A 23144-nucleotide genomic window follows, 5' to 3' on the forward strand; every position below is an offset into this window, starting at 1 on the left:
TATAGATCTGTACACTCATAAATATATATTTGCACCAAGAATATTGCTTTACAGGATTCGGCAGAGAAAACAATGTCTTAGTCATCAGAGAGTCCGTCCCTTGTAAGAACAATACTAAGACCTACAAATTTGTTTGCTATTTCTAATATTGTGACACCATCACTAGACTTCATTTTTACTGATAATCAACAACCTTTTCGAAACATCACGATCGTGTCTTACTTTCCATCTATTGTTAATATTAATTCAGCCGTTGTGAAGAAATGTACGAGAACTCGAAACTATAACAACATGATTATCATACAGTAAAGCTAAGTCTTATGACACCCATGTAAATGCTTTCTTTGCCATGAAGCATTCAATCTTCTATTTTATCATATAAAAGCGTTGAGAATAAAAAAAATGGTAAGTCATGTATCTTACCATTCTCATCTGATACACGAAAGTCAAATACAAATAATAATATTATCATACAGAACCCTGGATTGACTAACACAGATTTAATAATTAGCTTAATATTTCCCATAATAACAAATAAATATTTCCCATAATAACAAATGTATTAACTTTATGCCATAGATTATCATATATCACAGATCAGATTCTTTAGTAAAATCGATAAATTACACACAACATATGTGTTTACTTTTTAATTGTATGCAAACTAAGAGCATGGAAAATAAAAATGTTATGGACGTTATTCATATTTGTCTAGAACCTGCCTGTACTTCAATAAATATGCCATATTTATTATGAAATTCAACAATGAAACAGCGCAGCGTAGTAAAGTTATACCTCTTGCATGTTAATGTCATTCAAATCACCTTAATTACACATTTTATCACCTAGCTATCAATCGTTGTTTGTGAGAAAAACAACTTTGAAAAATGCTAGAAAATAATATAAAAAAATATTTTCAATTCGAAAAATATATCTCATAATACAGGAATTAATTGATGGATCAAGACGACCACTCCGACCAAGATTTTTTAAAGACGTTATCCAGAAATATGTAAATATTACCTACTACTTAATTGAGCCAAACTTCAAAGAATTCCAGTCGTGACGACACGTCTCTAACACCATAAGTCCATTTTAATTTATTTTTAACCTTACTATCATCAGGTATATCCACTAGAATAATGCAATATATGCCTCGGCACAGCCGATGCAATCTCTTCAAGAAATGGTCCGCCAGATGTAAGATCAGCTCTAAGGTATGTACATTTCTTTACTGTTCCTAGATTTCTAGTCGTGTGTTACAATAACCAAACTCCTTATTAATTGTAAACGGTTCCTTTCTAAATGTCGTAATCGTTGTCTTAGTTTCTATCTATTGTAACGTACACTCCAACAGATCAAACACTTTCGAAGACAATTAAAAAATATAACGGTATCATCATCATATCATCATCATAAAGGAAATTAAAGCTTAGACATGCCAGCGTCAAAGCCAGTCTACCAATACATTAATTATACACCCCTCTACTATAACAATTAACAACATTGCAAGTAAGAAAGTGACAATACTCAGCATATTTTGCTTCAACTGTACAGACAAATTCGTTAACAATAAATATCATAATTAACCTTGGATTTAACCAGTTCATACACAGGTTTAATAATATGCAAAATATTTCCCCTAAGAAGCAATTAATTAAGTGTATGCTATAAATTATCTCTTATCACAAAATCAAGTGCTTTAGTAAAGTTGATAAGGCCACAAAACAGGTATTTTTCTATTTATTAATTGGATGTGAAATTAGCCCATGTAAAGTAAAAACGTCATTAATATTGCTCCTATTTTTTTCTAGATGGTGCCTGTTCTTCTATAAAAGGTTTTGGGCCCCTTTATTTAATTTATTATTTATTATGGAGGAAAAGAACTTAACAATGCAGCGTGACAAAGGTATACCTCTGCAAATGTCATTCAAGCTATATTGTTAATCATACAATTACCAAGCCCTCAAATCAAATTTCTGAAAATTATCCCCATTTATTTTATTTACAAAAATACATCTGAATATATCCTGACCAAGATCTATTTGGTACAATGGCATTTCTATGTTTAATTCACTAACCATCTTCTCCACATTTCTCAACGAAGTATAAAATATCGTCATCTTGTAAAATAATATCGATATGAATAACCCAAAGGATTCCATATATATATATATATATATATATATATATATATATATATATATATATATATATATATATATATATATATATATACACCCACACACGTTTACACGTTTATAAATTCATCGGCACAAAATGTTTCAGATACATAAAAAGGGTTCTTCATCTGAAGCATATTCTCTCGATGAACTATAAACGGTTATAAGGTTTTGTACCAAATAATATTTGCCTTCTTTCAATATATTATTTAACTATTATTTGATAATATCTCTCAATGTTCATGTTTGCAAATAAACGTCGTATTTTTTATTTTCAGAAGTGAGGAATAGCGGACCAATCATGGTGTTGAGAATAAGATGAATGCAGAAAATGTACTTAAATTCGCCATGAAAATGTTCAGATAATATGATCGTAGAGCATGATTTTAGGCACATATTAAACATTTCCAATTATTCTGTTATTTTGACACATTCTTCTTCATGTGTTTCAATCTATGATGATATTATTCTGGCCGCGACTGCCTCATTTTATAAAATTAAAAACGGTATCATGTTTGACTGCAAGGTGTGCTATTGCAAAACGAGAGGAACTGACACAGTGGCACATGTTTATAGCAATTTGTAATGTAGCAATAACTGACTAATTATGCAAAACAGTGAATGGTTTTAACCAAATATTTTCAATCAATCAGCGTGATTAACATTTTTTGTCACCTTATTATACCTTAAATTGAAATACTGTCTAATTAATACGTTGAACTTATAATCATTATCTTCTAACCAAATTTACTCCCTTGTAATTTTGTTTGAGAGAACATGCATTATTTCATTTTGTATGAAAGATATTTTAAATCATAAAATCTAACATATAATAATTTATGTGAAGTCAATCATCTCCATCAAACTAACCGTTAATCTAAGTCGCTAACTAAATTAATCAACATAGATGCAATGCAGAAAAAAAAGAAGTCAAATTCAAAGTGTTAAATGAATAAATAAATAAATACAATTCTTGAAATTAATTCGGATAGCAGAAACCTTTAATATGTTGTCTCAATATTCATTGACCGAAACATTCCTGAGTGATTTTGCTAACAAAGATTTTACACTTGTAAGTCTAAGTCACGTATATGTGAATTAAACTAGGATATTAGAATTAGAATTATCGATGCCAAACTAACTGTGAGTAAAACTGGTACAAAAATAGGGACTAAACATTATAAACAATATGCTTTAACAAGGAACATTTAATAAAATAAGAAAATTCCGTACAAATCTAACAGAGCTCTTTGCAAACGCATATAAATATGCCAATCAGTTCTTGTTGGGTCTGAATCTATAGGCTTCTGCATAATCTAGCATAATCTAGCATAACTTGCATAATCTAGCATAATCTAGCATAATGTAGACGGTTTATACTGAACATATTTGAGTAAGCAAAATGAATAAAAGAAGACACTAATGAAAACCAAAACAGCTAAAACAGCCCCAAAACTCAAATTATGCGATCTACAGACAAACACAAACATGCTTATTTAAATTTCCGTGGCTTTTGATCACGCTACGAAAGCATACACTAAATGTTTGAGCCCAACAATTCAACATAATCAGGTCAATTAAAATATATAACAAACTACATTAATAATACTTGTTGGACTGGTGTAAAATCCACAAAATATGTTCCTGATGGGAATATTGATATTATAATATGACCTCCTTTCGCTGTTGCAGTGCGGGATCTTATTTTATCCATGCGTATATTTATTTACTCCACAGTGATATGGATTGGGACTGAGTAAGAGATGAACAAGCAGATACAGATTCCGACAGCACAGGAGTCTGAAAAATATACGGTAATAAATGTAATTTCCTGACGCGTGTCAGTGGTCGAAACATTTCTTTGTTGATCAATAGATGAAATTTGAATGGTAGTAGATCAGGATACGTGAAGACAGGTATTGCAAACAATTGGTATCCTAAGAGACGAATGGGTCTTCATAGAGATACATAAAAGAATACAATGAGATAGTGTCTGCCATCATAATCAATGTTGCGCAATACGAATATTCACGGAAACAAGATAGCTCATGTGATCATCGATGACTTAAAACAAAACGTAATCAAGAAGTTTTATGTCACTGTTTATTTCAAACACCAGATCACAAGATAGATTCAGAAGGAAACATGGGTATAATAATTCCATCTATATTATCATACGTTTTTGACTGTATAAAGTAACAATTATGGAGAAGAGAATAAAAAGTTTTGAAATGTGAAACACAGATGACAAAAAAGCAAATTAAATTAAATGTGGCATGTCATTTAGTATTATATTTGCATGAACACAAGAATGACAAAAATGAAACGGAGTAAAGGGAAATCGAAAGAGCATGCATACGTTTTATAGTGAAACTTTTTTGATATTTTTGTTCTTGTGGCGATGAAGACGACACTACGAATAACACTGATACCGCTACTACTACTACTACTACTACTAATAATAATAATAATAATAATAACATCATCATCATATTCATCATCGTCATGAAAATATCACATTGTGCATATAAGAATCAGTTGTTGTTCTTATGTCGTAAAATCCATAATGTTGATGAATTTACTACATAGTATAAGATATGTTAAAAAAGAAAAAGAAAAGAAAAACATTACATTCATATATTGTATGGCCTTAGCAAATTTAGTAATAAATCCAAATTTATCAGATGTAGTGATATCTTTTATGATAGAAAATTAGTCTCTACTATCTTGGTACCCGGGTTAATAGTTATCCATTTTCTTTCGTATATAATAAGAAACAAGTCACTGCTTGTACCAGAAGATATTAATATTGATATCATCTGATGTTAGAAATAGTCATCCTTAAAAAGTAAGACATGATTATCTTTTGCATGCACAACATTAAGAGGATGGCCCTGAATATTGCCCTGAAATTCGTTTCTTTCACAATAAAATTCATCATTGGAATTAACAGTTATGTTTTTGTAACAGGCACTAAAATTGGTCTGACCTTTTGTTTCCATTTTATCCCCTTAATTTTATGGCAGGTTCTAGTCTAATCTGATGTCTCGAATGTAATCGATGCAATGCAGTCATCTGTACATACTAAGATGAATCTTCCCAAATCAAACTTGATAGTGCAGTCCCCACGACGAATCTGCAGCAAACACAGTGGTTAAACCAGATAAGCAGCTGAATTGTGCAGTATATAACACACATTATACCGTGCACATTCATTTTCTCAGTATCGTGGACAATTATATATTTCTTTTCTAATACAAAGTCTTATGTGCACTTGTCATAAGCAACATCTGTTAAATAATATGTCGTAATGCAAAGGAAAAAAAAACATTTTGAAAACAAAACCAGACTTCCTATAGGCAGTTCATTGATTCATTTCTAATTCATTATGTGAACAGGATAAAAAGACATTAAATATATTAAGAGTCAGAGATTGAGAATTAATTGCATTAAATTCCAGAAATCCAGGCAAGAAAATTTTTGCGGCAGGCTCATTAAACGTAAAAGGAAGAAATTTTACTTTGCGTTGAACAAGCCTTTGCTAAATATGAATAAAGCAATTACATATGTTCATGAAAACCTTTCATTGCTAACCAGACTGTCACTGATTTAATCAGACTGTCACTAATGCAAGCAGACTGTCAATGATTAAACCAGATTATCAATGCTTAAACCAGACTGTCAATGATTAAACAAGACTGTCAATGATTAAACCAGACTGTCAATGACATAATAAATCCAAACTCGATCTACTCCTCTGCTAAATCATAGAATATAAAACTTTATTTCAAATGAAATATTAGCATATTTTGTTTTGAAAAGGAGTAATTTATTTTATCATGGTTCATGCTAAATTGTGCGTAATGTCTGTGAAAATTATTCTTGTTTTGATAAGCAGTCTTCTCAATTAATCGCACTAGTACGATTATTGTTTGAATCGGTTACTTGATATTTTCTCCAATTCAGGGATTCATAATTTAATTATAGTTGGATGTTAATAGTAAAATAAAGATATTTTTTGTATGTTTTAGTTCACATATTTACTGCATTACTAATATAAGCACATTTTAATTTTAAAAGACAAACATTTTAACGAAATAATATCCATTGCAAACTGTAATCGATTATTAAACTATTGAAGAATGTATCCCTTAAACATGTCACGTGACCGAAGACCTGCATGAATTGCTGCGTGAAAAATCCATTTCAGCAGAGGAACATTAATTTTTCAAATAGGTGCATAAGAGAATTTTTAATTTCTTCAAATGTTTGGCACTTCTATCGCAGTTACTTGAGTTACGGTAGGTTAACATTGTTAAATCTGAACAAGAGGAGACCTTAACGTTTCGCACGCTGAACAGCCATGGCTTTGCTAATAGAGAGAAAAAGGGGGTGTTTTACATTGCATTAATAAAAACGAAAAACTCATTATATGTTACGGGATATTCATTATGTTGAACAAGACGAGAACGTCGGTAAGAAGCATCTTGTGTTATAAATGCTTCACTTGTAATTGCACTAGTCAGTTTAGAGATGTTCCATTTTAGTAAGTACCAATTTTTTACTCACAATTCAATAAAAACTTAATCTTTGTTGAAAGATAAAGAATATGTACATACTGGCAGACGGTTATTGTTGAAGATTTAAAAACCGCAGGAAGTACACATTTTTAATTGAGGATAGAATATTACTCTAAATATATTCCATTTAGATTCAATAATCAGCTATTTCTGAATTTGAATACAGTACTATCATCTTTAGCTTAAAAGACTTGGAACATTAAAGGAACATGATGAACATTTTATGCACACAGAAAGGAATTATTTACTAAAGCACACAAACGCTAACGTGCAAGGTGTTTAAATAATATCAAGAGAAAGTGGAGAAAAGGTCCTTAAGTGCTTTTGCTGTGTACAAATGGAAATTTAGTTGTTTTTTCTAATGTATGGGAAATCGTATTGATGGAACCATGATCTGTGAATAAGTAGTAGTTTCTTATGAAACTAAACTATTTTCTGAAAAGCTGATTGCATCGAAAGACGTGATATAATTAAATCGGAATATTATTTCAAATGTTTATCACATTATAAAACTTTATGAAAAAAATAATTAGCTGATGGTAAACGTCATATACGATAAAATGAAGTGTAATAAAAGTATTAGGTCTGGAGATTTTGCAAAAGAGTGTTCAAAATGTTCTAGAAAGACACGGCTCACTATTGTTTAAGAACCATTAACTATGGATATATGCCAGGATAACTATATGTAACTCAGAAACAATTTTTAATATTTGTACGTTTTCTAAAAGAAAATAAATCCAAGGAATTTTTGAAAAATAAAGTATCTAACACAAACTTGCTTCCCCAAGTATTGTCGATAGAATAAAAAAGTTACTGAAGGATATTTAGGTGATAGATTTATTGGAGAAAGCATTGGACACTGACTTTTTAAAACAAAAATGTTGACTCAATTACTTTTGTCATTTTTCGGAATATTTATCTTCTTGACAATTTATGAAAGTTATATGTAAATAGAGCTTAATTTTTGTATTGCAGTATTAAGTTTTATGTTAATTTCCACGGGCATCCTTCAATTGGGTTTCCATCCTGCCATGGTTGCAGACAGGGTGATCTTTTGTCTCCTGACATATTCGTTCTCTATGCTGGGATTGTAGCACTTATCACAAAACATCATGCCATAAAAGGCAGCAAAATAAAACAAAAGAAGAACACCTGATCTAAGGATGGACTAATGATACTTAGCTTGCTTTGGAAGCCTCAGAAAGACGTTAAAACAATTCTCAATCTTGTATACAATTTTCTGGTTTAGGTGTTAAAATACGTGAGAAGTCTGGTCAAGAAGTATGAAGAGGAGTCATCTACAATACTATTGCTGGCAAGTTTGAACCTTAACTGTATTGGGAGTTACGTTCTCAACAAAGGTTTCAGAAACGAGTAACAGGAATGACCATAAAACGATTAGCGAAATTAAAAATGTATTGTAGCAATGGTCAAAACGGATTGCTTGCCCCAGTTGCAGCATTAATAATGGTTAAAAATATGGTACAGTATTTATTTCCTCATCTCTTTCTGATATTACGAATTACTCAATTCAATTGACAATTTCTCTATTGGATTGAAGAACTCTTCTAACTCATTTAATTTTTAAAGCTAATAATAATTTTTCACTATCTATTCTAGACAATTAAACCTTTAGAAACAGTTTGATACAAAACCTTTCTTTTAACTTTGTCCACTTTTTTGGATCGCCATATAAAGGTGAAACATAATTCATTTAACTCCCCGATAAAACTTTTGTAGATAATTTAATAACGAAATGAATAAATAATTAAACTTAGGAACGATTCAAATTTTTATAACTGTTAATTTACTAAATGGATCACTTTGTCCCATGAAATTATTTCAAATTTATTTTAAAAGTTCATCTTCAATATTTGATCCAAATGTACTGAAACGTTTATGTCTAATGATACAATTCAATTACATACTTTAAATTTGACCTGTGATACAATATTTATGTAGTATACCTCATACTTCCAATTAAAACTGCTTTTGTTATTTGTAAAGTTAAGCTTCAGACCTGGAATAGAAATATAATTCGCCGAAAAGGATTTCAGATACCCAAAATAGAAACATCAAGACTCATGGAAGTTTTATTAGTCTATTTCCTTTAACTTGTTACCCTTAAATATTCAGATTATCCGTCGAGAGTATAGACAATATACCTGCACATAATAAGAAACAAAATTCTAGATATTAGATTACCCTGTCAACATCCTCTAGAAACTTTGAAAACCGCTGATATAAAACCATTTTATAAAACTGCTTTGAGATATTTGCAAAATAAAGTTTAAGCCCATTGTCTTATCAATGGTCCAAAATTAATATAGGTTGAAACATTATGAATAAAATCACATCAAAGAAAATAAAATCTTTGTTCAACATCTATTAATAATTGTAAGATCGGAATTTGTAAGTATTAGGTAATGTGCACAATATCGCACACGATTCAAGTATTTTCTCCTTCTATAAAATCAGGATTTCATTCCGTACTGACTTAATTCTTTTGGAAATACATCCCGATGCTAATTTGTATACAACATTAAGTAGGGAAACTGCACGCCTGTATTTCAGGTACTGCTTTGTTTATCCTCTTTGGGTATGCAAGTTTTAATGTCATGTCTCTAAACAGATGAGAATGATCCGTTGTCATAGCCTTTATTAATTGTTCGAACTTCAATTTCTATATGTCAATCTTGAAGGCTTGGAATAATTCAGATATGACGCCATGTGATCCTAAGCTATTTATAGTTTTCAACGTTTCAAAAAATGTGATACTTCATTTGGAATAACTTTCCGTTCTAATCTTAAAATCGCTCTCGGTTAAACCTAGTAATTTTTAAAAATGGGAAGCACTTTTACGACTATATCTGGTGTCTCGTTTCCTTCATTGTACAGATTTTATAATACTATTTCACTTTCCATAGAATATCAACTTCACTAGAAATATTTCCATTTTCACCTTTAATTGAGTATTTTATTCACATAAATTATGTATCTTGAAGGTTTCTTGCCCCCTTTTACTCACTTCACTCTTGATCGAACAATAATACTTCGATATTCAATTGTTTTCTTTAGACTCTAATATTTCTAAATTATTAGGTCCCACGGAAGCATATTTAAGACCTAATTTTATACGAAGCAAATAAAATCGTTCTTCCCCGAATTTCCAAAGGCAACAATAGAGAAATAATGAACCTGATATAGCAAAACTTATATCTGAATTTAATATATTGTAAATATTTCTTCCATGATCATTTTGTAAGTTATTTATTCTCTTCATACAATTTCTGAATTCATCAATATGGGTTTTTTATATTTTAGTAATTGTTGTTCAACTTGCACAAACCTTTACCACGCATACAATAATTTGAACACAAATGGAATATTATCATGGAGTAGTCAGACATATTACTTGGTTCATTATTTACTTTTCCTACTTGTGGTAAAAGAGATTCAAATGCAAGAAGGAAATCCAATATAGATTGTTTTAGAGGAGTTTTTCTTCACCACATAGATCTCTATGATTCTACATGTTCTGCTCAAAATGAACCGACGAGAACAAAAGTTTCTTTTATAATTAATTATACTTTTTGAGCATTAGAGTTTATTGCATTTCTATAAGTTTATGAAACTAATCATGAATCTTGAACCATTTGAAAATCCCTGTGTATGATAGTAGACATATTTGTATATTCATATATATTATCATTACGCTTATTGCAAAATTCTGTACAATCATTAACTGGCCCATTTGATTTAATTAAATAGCAGTTCCTTTCACCCATTTTATTATGCATTGTAATACAATTATGTATGTATGGTACATTTGTATGTATCATACACAAAGCTTTTATTGAATAGAATACAAAGTAGTCAGGAATTTGACCTGTAACAACTGGAAATATATACACAACCCCATTGTGTGTTACAAAAACAACTATGATTTTACATGTGTCATAAAAATGTCCATCCTGATATCTCTCTCTCTCTCTCTCTCTTGTATCAGAAAAGTAATACACAAGTAGAAAAGCTTAAAAAAGAAAATATATTTTATGTAAAAATAAGAAAGACAATTCAGAACATACCCAAGCCTTTGTCAAGATGTACCGGTAAGCAAAATTTCAGTATTAAAAACCCCAGGCATAAATATACTCAAGTGTTTGTATTAATTAGTGAAGGTATCATAATGGATAAAGAAATGGAACTTGTCATTCCTAAAATGTCGAATGCTCAAATTAAATTTCTCTTCTTTTTAGGAAGAAAGCAAAGACAAAACTATCAAACCTAATTCAGATGGAGAAAACACACATTGTTGAGGAGAAAGAAATAATGAAAGAAACAATTGAAAATGAGATGAAGGAAAAAAAAATCATAACAATGTAAGAAAATAGTCAGCTCTAATAAATGTATGAACACTATGGCTATGATTATAAAATTACCAAGTCACCACAATCACACATTAAAGCAGCATTTCAAAGGCACTGAAGTCAACGAGAAAAACATATAGAACTACTGATTTATGTACAAGTTGGTACAAATATGGAATTGAATCTACGTTTGACTTACCGAATGAGAAAGGAGGTTTCCATAGTTTTAGAGATTGCCAACAAATGTATAACTCCAATTTTCTAAAAGATAGGGTGCCAGTTTAACAATCCCAAAATGGGGATGAGAAAATTTTTATCTTCTAAGAAGGTGTCCAGTATCTTTAGTCACGAAATATGGATTGGCTTATAAGAGTAATTACAAATTCGTAATAGACAACAAAAAATATACCTAATCAAATAAATAGACCAAGCTATGTAACTTGAATGAAAATCACAGATGACATATATATATATATATCCAATGTCGGCCGATTCTGTGCGTCGGGTAATTCTGCGCAACGATACGACATCCCTGTATAATTGAAGCATGTCATGCTTTTGGTCTAATATCCAATTTGCATCAAGAAAGAACAATCGTCCTTTTATTAAGGAAATGATATTCATAGAGTGTACAAAAATATCCCACATTTCTACACTAATTGCATATGAAAATGTGATTTCTAAATGTCAACATGAAGACCCGCTCCATAACAGAAAATACTATGTATCTTAAACACATTGTATAAAAGATGGAAATGTATACCTTAAAACAATGCTGCATTTTAATCCAAGTTTCCAATTTTGCAAGAAGTTTTCCCACACGTAGTTTAATCGTCTGCTATGCAACATGTCAACTTGCCAAAAGAACGGGATTCTCAAGAAATTCCCCGGCGTAATGTCTGTTTCTAAATTTTTTAGCATTTTTTTCCTCCATAAATGAGAAGTTGTAAACACATTTCATCCTATTCATTGTTTGTTCTCTTCAGCTTATTGTTTTATAAAATGCTGAACTTTACTAATTGTTTACACGATCAGTTTAGTTTGCTTAATATCTCTTGAAATGTATTGGTGTTGTCACGTTGATTTCGTAAACCCAGCTATAAACCTGACCTAAATTACTCGACCGCAATGCTGACAGAAACAGTCCAAAGTAATGTATTTGATTTCCATTGCTCGATTAATAAACATTACATCTTTTCAAGGCCGACATATCCCAAGTTAAGAAACCAGAGGGTGGTATCCGGTGTGTCCAAAAAATATATTATTTTGAACAGAATATTCTGATGACAAATGCCTTTTTTCAAATGGTAAGCATTGCAGTATTTTATTTTCGTCAATTTTCGTGTGTGTGTTTGAGTGGTCTCCGTCTTCTTACTGTTTCTAACTTCATTTAATATTTCATATCTCAGTCATTTTTGTGCCAATTAAATATAACTGACACCGCGTTTTCTTTATGGTTCTCTTTTTTTAGGTCCAACTTTAAGCCATTTATAGCAGTTCATCTTTATGGAGACAACGTCATTCGATATTTCGATTTCTCTTAACCTATGAGAAAGAGCCTGTCAAACGATTAGATTTCAAACACGGAATTTATTTGCAATACGATATACATGAATTGTAGTATTTTCTCTTTGAAAAATATAGATCTCAATGATGTTTCTTGATTGCTTGTTGAATACCCTACATTATTTTATTCTCTTCTATTCATCACATTTTCGGAAGGCCTTGAAACAAGACTTTTTTGAGAGAATTTCCTACAGTTTGATCATTAGTTTTGAAGTTAGTTAAGTGATCATTAGATACAAAACATAACCGTCAAAAGGTAATGCATGCATAGTTTTATTTTCATCTGGACTTCCTTTTGCTATTGTCATTTTAATGATTTATTGACTTCGAAATTTTTCGCAAGCTAAAATGTATGCAAATAATGTATTTAAACTATTGCAAGTAACTTCCCCATAATGTGTTCTAGTAAGCAACCTCCCCATATTATTTTCATCTAGCAAATAACCTCCCCATAATGCCGCGCTCTTGCAAGTAACCTCTCCATAAAACTACATTCTTACATGCAACAATTACCTTAATATTCCCATAATATTGCATTCTTACATGCAAAAATTCCCATAATAGTCCCATAATATTGCATTCTTACATGCAACAATTCTCTTAATTGTCCCATAACATTGCAATCATACATGTAATAATTCCCTTAATTGGCCCATAATATGGAATTGTATATGTAACAATTCCCTTAATAGTCTATTCATATTGCATTCTTGCATGCAACAATTCTCTTAATAGTCCCATAATATTTCATTCTTAAATGCAACAATTCCCTTAATAGTCCAATAATATTGCGTTCTTACATGAAACGATTCCCTTAATATTCCCATAATATTGCATTTTTGCATGCAACAATTCGCTTAATCGACCCATAATATTGCATTCTTACATGCAACAATTCCCTTAATAGTCTCATAATATGTAATCTTACATGAAACAATTCCCCTAATAGTCCATTCACATTGCTTTCCTGCATGCAACAACTTCTTTAATAGTCACATCATATTGCAATCTTATGTAACAATTTCCTTTATAGTCCCGTAATATTTCATTCTTGCATGCAACAATTCCCTTAAAAGTCCCATAATACTGCATTCTTACATGTAACGATTCCCTTAAGAGTCCAATAATATTGCATTCTTACATGTAACAATTCCCTTAATTGTCCCATAGTACTGAATTCTTACATGTAACAATTCCTTTAATTGTCCCATAATACTGAATTCTTACATGTAACGATTCGCTTAAGAGTCAAATAATATTGCATTCTTACATGTAACAATTCCCTTAATAGTCCCATAATACTGCATTCTTACATGTAACAATTCCCTTAATATTCCGATAATACAGCAATCTTATATGTCTTCGGTCGTCCATCATGTCCAATGATGACGCTTGTTGTGCTGCCCACGGTGACTACGCATGTGGCTCCAGAGTCCACATTTGGATGCACAGAGCATGTTGTAGATTGGAAATTGAAGGTTTCACATGTAACAATCCCCATAATACTGCATTCTTACATGTAACCCTCCCCATAATATTGCATTATTGCATGTAACCCTCCCCGTTAAATGGCATTCTTACATGTAACCCTCCCCATAATATTGCATTATTACATGTAACCCTCCCCACTATATTGCATTCTAACATTTAACCCTCCCCATACTATTGCATTCTTATATGCAACTATCACCTATAATATTGCATTCTTAAATGTAACCCTCCACATTATATTGCATTCTTACATGTAACTCTCCCCATAATATTGCATTCTTACATATAACATCCCAATAACATTGCATTCGTACATGAAGCCTTTCCCAAAATATTGCATTCTTACATGTAACCCTCCCCATAAATCTGCATTCTTGCATATAACCCTCCCCATTATATTGCCCTCTTGCATGAAGCCTCCCCATAAGATTACCCTCCAGCTAATAACCTCCCCATTATATTGCCATCTTGCAAGTAGCCTCCCCATAATATTTCCTATTGCAAGTAACCTCCAAATAATCTGTATGTCTTTTTTTACTTTGACAAGGTTTTAAAGAAATATAGTTTGCTCCAAATTTATTGTAAGTCCAAGATGGAATCGATTCTAACATTGAAAATGCATGAACTAAATGCATCCATCTGAGCTCAAAGCGTGATTTTGAAAATTTGTCATCCAAGTATTTAGGACACTAGATGCTTAGGAAACGTAAATCAGATTAATACTAGAAATTGAAAAAGTTGAGTATAGACAAACACGGTGTAAAGTTAGTCATTATCATGCTAGCTGAAAATTCATGTTTTCGGAATTCTGACAATCCAGATTGTTGTATCACAACGTTTAATGTCCGAAGACCAAACCCCTTAACAACTGCAAGCGAAGTGAAGCCTTCCAAACATTGTCATCCACAGATATGTATGCATGCGTGCTTGCATTTATGGATGGATGGATGGATGGACCGATCGATGGATAAATGGACGTATGTATGTATGTATGTATGTATGTATGTATTTTTGTATGTATGTATTAACGTGTCTATGTATGCCTGTAGGTATGCATGTATGTGTGTATAAAAACTTTATTCTTTTTTGTGTATGTATCGAAGTGTGTTATATATATATATATATATATATATATATATATATATATATATATATATATATATATATATATATATATATATATATATATATATATATATAGAGAGAGAGAGAGAGAGAGAGAGAGAGAGAGAGAGAGAATGTATGCATTAGTGGCAAAAATGGATAAATGGATATTTGGTTATAAACAGAAAGAGGCGTGAAAGGAAAATGTTTGTATAGTTTGTATTGGAAAATAAATATCAGTCGGTAGCTTTGTTATTGGAGTGAGAAAAAGACGTATCAATAGATAGATAAGAACTTTAGTGATGCGTGTATATATTGTTAGCGATGTAAGATAAATAGTTACATATAGAACTATGTCCAGACACATACAGATATAGAAGGTAGGTCGTGAGGCAAGCAAACATATGTGTGTGCATGTACGCAATATCACAAAGAATTTAATGTATTTTATTTCATATGTGTGCAGGTTAAAGATACATTTCCAAATGTTCGGAAGGAAAATGTAAAAGTATTATATCAAATGGCGGAAAACCCTTCGACTATTGTCCTCCTGTTTCTTACGTAGGACAATTCTAATAAAATTTGAAACCTACATTATATACCGCTGTTTCAAATCCTCAGACAATACTAGATTACTGTACGTTAGGTTTAAGAAATTATTATGTTTCAAAATAATCATGTACAATATATTTCGTTAATACACATGATTTAACAGAGACGACCGGCCGTCTCAGTTTGTGTTAAAAATTTCACGTATTTTAATTATCAGTGACAGGTGATTGAGAACTGAATATTCAATCAAATATGTTCAAATAGAGATTGGTCTATTCAACCAAATATGTTCACATAGAGATTGGTCTATTCAATCATATATGTTCACATAGAGATTGGTCTATTCAATCAAATATGTTCACATCGAGATTGGCATATTCAATCATATATGTTCACATAGAGATTGGTCTATTCAATCAAATATGTTCACATCGAGATTGGCATATTCAATCATATATGTTCACATAGAGATTGGTCTATTCAATCAAATATGTTCACATCGAGATTGGCATATTCAATCATATATGTTCACATAGAGATTGGTATATTCAATCAAATATGTTCATATATAGAGATTGGCATATTCAATCAAATATGTTCACATAGAGATTGGTATATTCAATCAAATATGTTCACATCGCCATTGGTATATTCAATCATATATGTTCACATAGAGATTGGTCTATTCAATCAAATATGTTCACACAGAGATTGGTCTATTCAACCAAATATGTTTACATAGAGATTGGTATATTCAATCAAATATGTTCACAAAGAGATTGGTATTTTCAATCATATATGTTCACATAAAGATTGGTATGTTCAAGCATATGTGTTTACATAGAGATTGGTACATTCAATCATATATGCTCACAAAGAGATTGCGACATTCAATGAAATATGTTCACACAGAGATTGTTATTTTCAATCACATATGTTCACATATAAATTGGTATATTCAATTATATATGTTCACAATGAGATTGGTATATTCAATCAAATATGTTCACATAGAGATTGGTATATACAAAGATATTTACATAGAGATTTGGTATATTCAATCTCATAGTGTCATTTAGATTTGGAATAAGAAAAATTTTCTCATTTATAAGTTTTGCTTATCAGCCGTTAATTGTTTTTATTTGTTTAAGCAATGTTGTTCTAAACCTTTCATATCATATACCTTTAAATGCATCATAAAGCATACACAGAGATAACTTACTCACAAATTCCACTGACTGAATTCTAATCCTCTAGGAATATTAGCAACTGGGCCTATCGATACTGCATACCAATTTTAATAATGTGGTATTGCAAGCAGATTATTGAAGGAGCTTATCACATGTGTGGTCTTCCTGCCAAGGAGTGAAACCTGTTGTGAATTAGATTTATTCATAACTTTCAATATCATAAACAGATTTAAGTAGTTACAGATTCAAGTAGATTTATATAGGCAATAATCTGGCATTTTATTTGGCATTATTGTACAATGAATTAATTCTGAAACACGGGCATTGGTATTTTGCATGCACAGCTTGCACATACTATGAATCTGTATCGCTTATACATTCTTGATATTCACTTCTAAAAGGAACGAGAGTGAAACAATCGCACATAATCACATAAGCATTGATGTGTGGGATTTAATGGAGAAAGAAAATGAAATCGTTGGGAATGAAGTAGAAATGGACTGGCAGTAGGTATAAAATACAGTTTTGAAGCAATGAGTTTAGCAAACATGTTGGAATTAGAAGTTTCATTAATTTGTTATACGTCATTCCGATTTCAAATAGCATTATGATCTCAGATACCGTAGCCGTTAAATTAATAAGAAACTGTTTTCATATTCACTCTCAGTAATCAAAGATGTATCGATAACAAAGAAGATTTATAATAACTTGAATTAAGACATTTATCACGTGATTAGTGACTTCTGACTATCAAACAATTCCATTTAATATCATACAACCAGAACAATTATAATAAAGTCAATCTCTAGTAATTAAGTTCCAAATGAATTGAAAATCGTATTAAATCTAAAGCAAATAAAAGCAAAGTTGTTTTAAATGCTTCAGAACTACAGTTATCTGAAGTTCCATATGACATTTGCATGAAATCGGTTTATTAAACTTCATTACGTTTTCGTCCATATGTTGATAAGAAATATGTTCGTGTATAATACATATTTTACATCCAAATATTTTTCCGTATCGTTATGATGTTTAAGATAAATATATGATGCAAATGGATCAATAAAAAGTAATGCACATACAAATACGGAGCCAGATTCTCTTGAAAAATAGTTACTTAGTCCTACGAAAATCGTATTCACTTTTAAAAGTGAAGCAGTGGAGTCCGCAAAAATATTGCAGATTTTGAACCCGCATGGGGGTTCATATTTTAGGGAGTCAAACATGCTTTGAATTAAGTCTTTGAATATCTTTTGATTTTAAAAATCCTTACATTTAGGGGAGAATAAAGCGCAATCTTCAACTCAAAATTCATTTCAGGTGTATGCCATCTATTGAGAAAATAGTTTCATATTGCCTGTACTATTTTGCAAATATTAGCTCTGCAGATGAAAATGCCTATTTTCGATGTCCAATTAATCAGTAGCAACTGCAAAGGCAAGGAGTTACACTGAACAAAACAAGACTTTACAACAACAAAAAATATAGCCAAGGATTGTTTTATTTCAATCGATGCAATAATTGCAAACTGTATCAGAAGCAAGGGATACATGAAAGTGTATAGAGATGTACGCTTTAAACATTGAACTTAGTAGCAATGAGAATGGAATTAGTGTCATAATTGTAATCTTTAGCAAAGTGTCATTTTGGTGACAAGTATCTTGCAATTCCCATGCATTTGGCTGTACATGTCATATCTTTTATTTGGCAATTTTCAATTGGTTGTTTCATCCATTGTAAAGTTGATACAAAAGGCATATTCATTCTCCTTGTTTTGTTTAATATTTCTTTATAAATTATGAATGAATAACCCAAAAAACAGCTCTGAAAACTGGTCGTGTTAATAATTGTAAGCAAAATCAAATTTTGCAATAACATCAGTAGAATGTCTTCAACAAAAAAAACGAATGTGATAAGTCTCATAGACATCCAAAATTAAGGCGGTTAGTAAAGAAATTGTTTTATCATAAATTTGCAATTTTTACCTTTAAACCACTGCATCATGATAAATGTCAAATAATTAATTATTGAAGAGAATTTAGCGATTATGTACGATTTGCCAACACACCTGAATATTACGTTTCACATTTTCATGAATAACAATTAGCGTTGCCTGCATAATAAGTATGTACGATGATGAAGGAAATAAATGTCAAACAAAAATTGAACAATTTAAAATAGAGTTTCTATAGAAATACTTATTTGGTAACTGGAGAAAAATACTATTTGGAAGGCACATTTATATTTTGGCCGAATTGCAAACAATTGTTTGATCTTCTCTTTTTAGAAGAGAAAGGCAAGGAATGATACTAGTAATAAAATTCGCTAATGCATTTAATTCCTATAATGTCATAAAAGAACCTAAATTATTGAATAAATATATATATATATTCTTCGAGTGTCATGATTTATTTTTAAATCGCATAAAGTTCAACTAGCGTTTTACTTTCCAATGAAAACATCGTAGTACGGATTTATTCTGTATCATCGGTATTTGGTTCAATTAAATAAATCTCTTGAGATAAATTTTACTTAATATATCTGTTCCATGCCCATGGGCTATATTTTCTTAATCATTGATCATCGTTTTCAATTTCATTGACATTCCTACAAATATAGACAAATATTTAAGAAACAAATACTGAAATATGGAATTACATTTTGGAAGTGAACAAGCACCGCGTGCTATAACCATTTTCAGACAGAGGTGCGTGTGTTTATTGGTATGTAATTAGATGTCTTTGCAGGAGCAACCCCAAACATGTCTTGTTTGCATCGCCAGACTCTTTGCCGACGAAGACAATTAATGGATGACTTCACTCAGATGCTTACAAGAAAGCGATCGTCTGGCATTTGACCTTTGGGCGAGTCGAAATTAAAACTTTATACAATATTTTCCCTCAGTACTCCATGCGAATTAGAATGGACAAAGCCTGCAAGTGGTATAACGCACCGAGTAGGGGTCAGTCAAGGATTGGGTCGATGGTCCTTCAATAGATCTTTTATTGGCGGGCTTGTTCCTTTTGTGCACGCCGAGGCGGTTCCTTTATGCTCTATAATTACTTTTCTCACTCACTCATTTTCAATATCGGCACAGTATATTAATAATATTCAATTATTGGAAAAGTCATCGGGGGTAAAATAGTTCTTGATATCTTCGTTTCTGACATAGAATATTAAGCCCCAAGATGTTGTTAAGTGTAATGAAAATTCGGAGAGTGTTGTAAACCGTCGGGGATAACATGTATTTACAAACGCACAACTTTCTATAATACTGATAGCAAGTCCTTGATGTAGAATAACACTTTTAGTATTATACGTACAGCAATAAAACATTTAAATGCTTCCGTGTGAGACACAGGGAGGAGATAGAGAGACAGACAGACAGACAAATAGATAGATAGATAGACAGACAGACAGACAGACAGACAGATAGATAGATAGATAGATAGGTAGGTAGGTAGGTAGGTAGATAGATAGGTAGGTAGGTAGGTAGATAGATAGATAGAGAGATAGATAGATAGAGGGAGGGAGAGAGAAGATTTTGACATTTTACCGTTTGATGACTATAATTAGCTTGCCTTAAGCAAATTAGCAAGTAAAATTTGAGAAACGAAACGAACAATGTGTGAAAAACAAATATATATCAATCGGTTGTAACTTCGTTGTTATTTAATTTTGCACAATTGCTATGGTTCATAACTTTAAAAGGCCACAATTTTGAAACAAACGCAATTTTTTATATTTTGCGTCTAATGGTAATTAACAAGTCAATGCCTGCATTTGTTACATGACTAAAACAGAGATTATGAAGATACTTCGTGCCACATCAACCTTAGGTGTGTAAAGATGATTAGTATAACCTGAAGCGGGGAGGGGGCATGGAAGATGGACAGGAAATGGAGAAGGGGCTTAGTTCTCTTAACTATCGCCATAGGACATTCCTTAAACCTTATGTGCAGATCCATAAAATATGTTGACCTGTGATGACAACAGTAGATGAATGTATATTTTAGCATGTGTACAAATAACAATAGACAGAACGAGTGGAATTGTAGCTAAAATATGAGTTAAAAATTAAAAGCAATAACACAATATATTACATTTCTGTACAGACTGTTAGCGCATATCAAATGCGATAAAGGATAAATAACAATGATACAAGGCTTACACCTTTAGTCCAAATATACGTTTATTCCTTTTTAGTGCAGAAATAAAGTCGAGATTATATAAAAAGAATTATATTATTCAATAATGTTACAAATAATTTACCCTTAAGTGCACCTATCAGAAGGTTTATATCTAATTGTCCTTGCATTCCCACAAATTTGATAGCATGAACAATGTTCCATTGTCTTGGTGATAAAACTGCCACTGAAAAAAATAAATCATTTGTAGATGAGACTTCGATGTCTGACTATATAGAAAGGCAAAAGACGCATGCGAAATATCTTATATAAAGTAGCACACCGACGCAGATAGGTTGAAATGCACATATTTGATAGCACTATTATTACACAGATATATAAAATTTTATTTGTGTCTTTGACAAAAGTTTAATATATATGAGTGTTTGAAGACAGAAGATCGGAGATGATTTTTCAATCATTTTAGCATCATTCTCAATTCCAAAACAGTTTAGAAGCCTGATATATGCAAATAGTTTTACCTAATTGGCTTTATGTTAAAAAGGTTAAGTAAATTTCCATACATGCATTTAAATTTCTGTTAAACGAAAAAAAGATAAACCCTGGTTTCCGTCCGAACTTTCCGTTTTACCTACACTGAAAAATATCCGCACGACATAATATTCAACGGGAAATACTTTGAAATTTACAAAATGATGCAACTTATAAAGTCACGTCTTATACTTGAATGGGAAATCAAGCTGGTGGTTGTTAATTACAACAACTAGTTGGGTAAGTATGCTTGTATGTTTATATATATATATATATATATATATATATATATATATATATATATATATATATATATATATATATATATATATAGAGAGAGAGAGAGAGAGAGAGAGAGAGAGAGAGAGAGAGGGGGGGGGGATGACAGAAGCAGAGCGAGAAACGATAATATCATGATCTTAATTCCTGAGCCTGCTTATATTTTATAAAAATAATTGAAATAATTGTACGAGTTCTACGGGTGATATGTCAGTTTGTGTTTTGTTTCTTTTTCTGGCAATGATATATGGAAAATTCAGTATACTGTGTCTTTTATGAACTAGTTTATAAAACTGTCATTGTTTTTGCAAGACGATCCTAATCGAAATACGTTTTTGAATTTCTATGGAGCTATGTTTTATAAACGTTGAAAGTGTGTAAAATGATAAGACACTTTTAATTATTCTAATTATCTTCAGTGATATTTTGGTTTTCATTACAAGATGTTTTGCTTTGTAGCATGTGTATTAAGTTTCAGATGAATTACAATAAAAATGGAAAAATAATAGAATCTGAGGATGTAACAACAATTACAAGCTTGTGTTCATTTAAGTCATTTTAAATTTCTTTCTCAAGAGGCGTTGACGAATAGAATCCTAATGGTAAATCCAACTTAATCTGAAAATGAAAGAAATCAAAGACATATTGATACGACGAATTTTGTATCGAAAGTAAGATGGACTTGGAAGACAAATAAACACTGCTAAAATGCAATTTTAAACTCATATGATTTCTATAACATAATTTGAATTCAATGTCTAGAGAGCATTTCTGCCAGAATAAGCTATATTTCAGACAAATATGCCAAATTTATACAATTTCAAAATGTATTGCATCAGACATTGCCAGCAAGGGCGGTTGTGTCTGCCATGTTTAAATATAACGCGCTATCTTGGAAACAAAATCATCTAAAGCGACTAATTTAGTTCAGCATCAGGAGAATTGTCACGAAATATTTCAACGAAATATGAAGAAATTAAAAAGCCTTCGTCAACGCGTCTCTTAAATTTAAATTTACGATTTTCATCGAATAATAAGTGCTTCTGCCATTTGTGTAACTACTATACGCATGGCTCAGACATGAAAAGGTGGACCCGAAATAATTGCATAGGTGCCAGTAACATGTCACAATACTGTTCAAGGAACAAAC

General features: G+C 31.2%; 1 long non-coding RNA gene across 1 annotated transcript; it reads right to left on the bottom strand.

The window, feature by feature from the left end:
• Positions 1–3162: 3162 nt before the first annotated feature.
• Positions 3163–5346, bottom strand: LOC149799401 (uncharacterized). The gene is made up of 2 exons (XR_016420901.1): positions 5173–5346; positions 3163–3983 (listed from the first exon to the last, which is right to left on the bottom strand). It is a non-coding gene; the product is annotated as an uncharacterized LOC149799401 (long non-coding RNA).
• Between the last annotated feature and the right edge of the window lie 17798 nt (positions 5347–23144).

This window comes from Sinohyriopsis cumingii, chromosome 5 (genome assembly GCF_028554795.1).
Source record: "Sinohyriopsis cumingii isolate HCF-2022 chromosome 5, ASM2855479v2, whole genome shotgun sequence".
Lineage (NCBI taxonomy): Eukaryota > Metazoa > Mollusca > Bivalvia > Unionida > Unionidae > Sinohyriopsis > Sinohyriopsis cumingii.